Source organism: Anopheles maculipalpis, chromosome 2RL (genome assembly GCF_943734695.1).
Source record: "Anopheles maculipalpis chromosome 2RL, idAnoMacuDA_375_x, whole genome shotgun sequence".
Classification (NCBI taxonomy): domain Eukaryota; kingdom Metazoa; phylum Arthropoda; class Insecta; order Diptera; family Culicidae; genus Anopheles; species Anopheles maculipalpis.
Window position 1 is genome coordinate 29,971,505 of NC_064871.1, and position 5,157 is coordinate 29,976,661.

The window sequence follows — 5,157 nt, forward strand, 5'->3', positions numbered from 1 at the left end:
GTGTCTTTATGTATCTTTCTTTCTCTCTCCTACTCAGGTATTGGATTAACGGTTAACGTTCAGTTTACAGGAGTGTTTTACTATAAACCCTGCCGAGGACACGCTAGACAATGGTTCTCTGATTCAACTAAAAAAACACAACCACTCATAATACATACAATACAATAGTATTGTTCAAACATCGTGTGTTTAACAGGAACGCTCTCTAGTGATGATGGTGGTCACAGCTTAACGAACGCCACTGTAACCATATTTCGGATGCTTGGAGTACAAGAGTGGTCGGTAGAGCGGCATCACCTTATAAGGCAAACCTTTTTTTTTGTGCTTTATGCTCGTTACGAAACAACAGAGATCTTCCAGTATAAGTTAGGGAAAACGAATTGGGTGAGGGAGTTGGCCAGAACCGACAACAATAGCCGAGCAACAACATGCGCATAGCGCGTGATATGGGCTTGCGTGAGCTGAATCATCCAACACCGAGTTACGAGGAAAGACTAAAGCAGCTAAATGTAAGCAATTTTACCATTTACCGGGAAATATAGTATCGCGGACGACTTTCGGTGTAAAGTGTAGAGAGCCCATAGGGAACTAGGCAGCAAGTACGGAGTGAGCGGGTGACAGAGAGGAGTAATATTAGTAAAGGTGAGGTAAACTGTGCATAATACGGTTTAGAGAGAGGCTCAGACGTCCAAAAAGGCATTTCAATTTCAGTTCCTGGCGGATTCATTAAACTAAACTGTGAAAAGGCTGTCTAAATGCTGGTGGTTGTGGGTCCTTCATAGTTTGGCCAGTGAAAAAAAGGGAAGAAAAGGGGACAGTTTCTACCAAAAGGATCATCCGTTTTGATCAGCAAGTATGCTGGTAGTAAGAGCAGTAAGTGAAAGCAATAAGAATCGAAAGTAAAGGGATAGCTAACGAGTGAGAATTTCATCCGCACAAAAGATGCTTTGTTTAGTGAAGGGAAGAAAGTTATGGAAATGTAACAGTTAAGGAAACACAGCCCGAGGCGAACGAAGAGATCTACAATTGGGTTATTGGAACTCCACCGATTGAAATACACATAGTTTACATATGACGCCAACGTGTAGTGAACGTTGTGGATCATTTCCTTCATCCCAGAACGTTTTGTTATTGTCTCATTTATCTGTAACACATGTCGAGGTTCTAAAATGTTTTATTACTAAAACTAAAGTGAAGAACATTTAGGACGTATACGTTGTGTGTACCGCAACCGACTAGCTTCTACTCATAGCGACTCTACTAGTGTCGCACAATCATCATCACGACAGTGCTGGAACACGATACACACGACAGTTATTGCGTGCAAATGAGATTTATGTTGAATTGGTTTACATTTACAACGGCATCCGAAACTGGTTTTTTCTTCTACTTGGTCAGCACAGCGTTCATCACGTCCTAGCAACCTGGCCAGGACACCAATTTATCCAGCCATTCACTGTACTACTCTACTCCCGCTCAAAAATAACGAATGCATGCGCGTCCTCTGTCAGGATAAAGTCCAGGTACTAGAGATCGACAGCATGTCTTGTCCGACAGCATGTGAATCTCGATTCGTCGGAAAAATTAGGGGAAATCGCCGTCGCTGGTTAAAAACTTCTCCTCTGTCTTTTCCAGGAAAAAAGGTTAACTCTCCGACCATAGCGAAACTAGTGACGCCCTAGTGATCCTGGGCGATGGAAGGAACTAGTCTTGGGTAACCCAGAAAAAAGTCTATCCACCCGATTCCAGTAAATTTAACGGCGTAGTAAGAAACTGCACGAGGGCTTGGGATCGGTCATCCCTTAGGCATTAAGGGAGTCTGACAGCATACCCCATCATATATTACTTGAACCAGCTGTGTATAGGGAAGGCCTCTCCCAAGATAAGTCCTGCTCCCAGGATCAAATAACGTATGCATCAAAAAAAAAAAAAGGGACGATTTGTTTCAATTTTCCACGCAATTATGCTGCTGTCTGGTGGTCGGTCCAATCTGGTTCTTAAAAAAAAGTTAACTCTTCTGCCACCTTTCGTATGGATCAGATATGAGCGGGCAAATATCTATCCGGTTCTGGCATTTCTTTAGAAGAGAAAGTTTACAGAGTGGAAGCATGGAGCTGGCTGGCCGACCATTTTAAGCGATCGGAGCATCGCACCAGAATCTGTGGTTTACAAGGAGTAAAAAGGACGAGATTTACACAGTACAAGGAACCTCCGAAAAGTTGTCAGCCGCATTAAAAAGTACCACAAACAAGAGTACAAAATAATCGCTTTTTATAAGACATACACATAAGGAGAAAACCTCTACGCCGATGAGCAGAGCATTAGAAGACCGATGAGCGATGATCAGATGATCAACGGGTTTGACGATCTTTTATGCATAAAAGTACTTTATTGTAGTCATTTCCAAGTTTAGTTTTTAAGGCATTGTGAGCAATAGGTTGGAGGCACGAAAGAGATTTTTGCAACGTCACATTATTTTAAAGCTTAACTGGAGAGGCAGAACGAATTGTACCCTTTTGGGGCGGATTTTTTTTTTCGGGGCAGTACGGTGTGAGAGGGCCGGTCTTCGCACGGCAGGACCGGGGCTTTAAATCCCATCCAGAGACCGTTCCTCCGTAGTGAGGAATGACTATCGAACCATCGGTAAGTAAAAGTCAGCACCGACAGCAGCATTGATGTTGCGATACGCGCCAGGGTGCTGGCTGCCAACCGGTCTTTGTACTGTCTGAAGGAACTGTTTTACCCAAAACATCTGTTCCCGACTATCGAAGCTGGGACTAACTAAAACTGACGAAAGAAGGATTCTTGGCCAAGTACGTACGTACGTAAGAACAATAGAGGAGCCGCTATAATGACGAGCTATACGAGCTGTCCGATGAACTCATAATCGTGCAGTGAAATAGATTAGCTGGTCTTCGGTGGGCTGGTCATGTCATTAGAATGACACCGGACAACCCAACACGTAAAGTGTTTTTACCTAAACTGCGAGCGGTTTAGAGGATTTCTGCAGTAGGCCAAGACAGCGAAGCGGTTGTAGCGCTTGATAAGTAAGTAAGTCTTAGTAAGTCTGAAGAAGAATGTCGTAAGGCCTGGAAGAAGAAGATTACTTACTTGTCTTTCATCTTTCGGATCAATCATTCAGCTCGAGCATGCATAAAAGAACAACTAGCTTAGACCATTAGCTCTATTCAGCTATATATTGGGTTTTATTTCCTTTCGCGATTTGTCGTAATAACCTTAGATGCTTCATTATTTGCAGCCGTGTGTGTGTGGGTGATGGTAATCGTAGTGGTGTTATACAATACATATACATATAGCATGACAAATGTTTCTTGCTCTTTTGCTTGCTTGTTTTTTTTGTTATCACCAAAGCAGAGAGATAGATAGAGAGAGATTTATATATATTAGCTATTTCTTGTTGTCTTATTCCCTTGTACTGAAATAAGCAAAAAGCTGAAAACTAAATAATATGAACAACAACAAAAAAAGGCTAAACTAAGTGTATCAACTAAACAGTAAACAACACAACAAAACGCAACAGAACTATCCGTGTATAACCTTGCTCTAAACCGAACGAGTTACATTTATGTACAATAGCAACAGCAAAAGACGGCAAGAAAGCCCCACGTGTTGATAAGGCTTTGGCGGGTAAAGTTACTGAGAGAGAAGAAAGGCCTCCGAAAAAAGCTCGAGAACGTGTTACGGAAAATTCTAGACGTAATAAGTAATATCAGAACTTAATGGTTGACCAAAAACCAGGTTGTCTCGCTTCAGTAGATACGCTACGCGTTAGTGGTTGGATTTTGTTTTTGCACAGCTTAAGCTACACATTGTATCCAGATATCGTTGTCTAGGACCCAACAAGCCCGGTTCCCAGTATAATGCGAGATGTGTAAGCGCCTGATGCTGCAACAAGGAGGCAACTAGTCAAGGGCCAAGCTAAACTGAATCCCTCGAAGAAGCAAGATTGACGACGGTGACAAGAGTTGAAGTGAAGCAAACTTACCTTGACTTTACGCTGTGAAGCTGGGGTGCCTTTTGGTGTTATGCGAATGCAATTTGCTCTTCCGATTTCGATAAAAGCGTTCTAAGTTATCTAAGGGTAAATGAAGAGCCGCGGGGAAGCTGAGATTTAAATTCGTTACCAAAATATACACAACAAACGGTTTTGTTGCAGTTTTTTTTGTCCTAATCATCTTTCCCTCTACTAAGTACAATTGCCACTCAGCTGATAAGATTTAGCTGCCTTTCTTGCCCTTCTAGCAAAGAAATTTAAAAAAAGAATTAAAAACTCTATAACAATAGTAGGTACACAGCTGCACAGTAAGGATCCTAAGATCATCCCTACACAGACACACAAACTACAGACTACAAACTACTACGTTCACACTCACAAATTGTACGAAGCATTTACTGGCGTTGGGTTTGGTTTCTGTGTTTTGTAGCTTTGTTTGTTTGTTGTTTTGTTCTCCTTTTGTAAGTTGACTTTTTACTCATTTGCGTTTGCGTTGCTGTTTTGCAAAAAAGCAGATAAGTAGTGCAGTAATATTTGCTTGTGTTCTTTTGTAATGCCGACCATGCGTTATTTTCCCCTTTTTGTATATCAGAACCAAGAAGCAATGTTCTCTTGCGGGGTGGATGGCTTTCGAAAATTCCATACTGTTGGAATCTTTTTTACTCTGATTCTGTCTTTACCTATAAATATCTTTATCCCCTTTAACAGTGGGGAAAGCGATCGAACAGCTGGTAATTGCTGTTTGGCGTTATGCTGTGAAGCAATTGCCACACATCCCACAACACGCGAGCTAGATTGCGCAGCAAATCAAGGAAGGAATAGCTTTTGATGTCTATAAAGACTTTAGACTGCTGCTCCAGCCAGGGAGCAAGCAGTATTAATCACGATTACAAAGAAACGAGAGTATCCTTACACGGTTCGGGCAGGATACATTCCCGTGTGCGGTGTGCGACGGAAACCAACTTTCCGGTGATGGAAGAACGTATCAGAGAACACGTTGAACACATCGGTTGCACTTTCGACTGGCATTAACGAACGGCTGAACCGTCACGGAGTCCGTCCCATTTGTCTTTCTTCTACTTATGCTACGCGTGATGTAATGTCCGGTTGGTTTGATTGCTGTGGCATCGCACGCCAAGGCC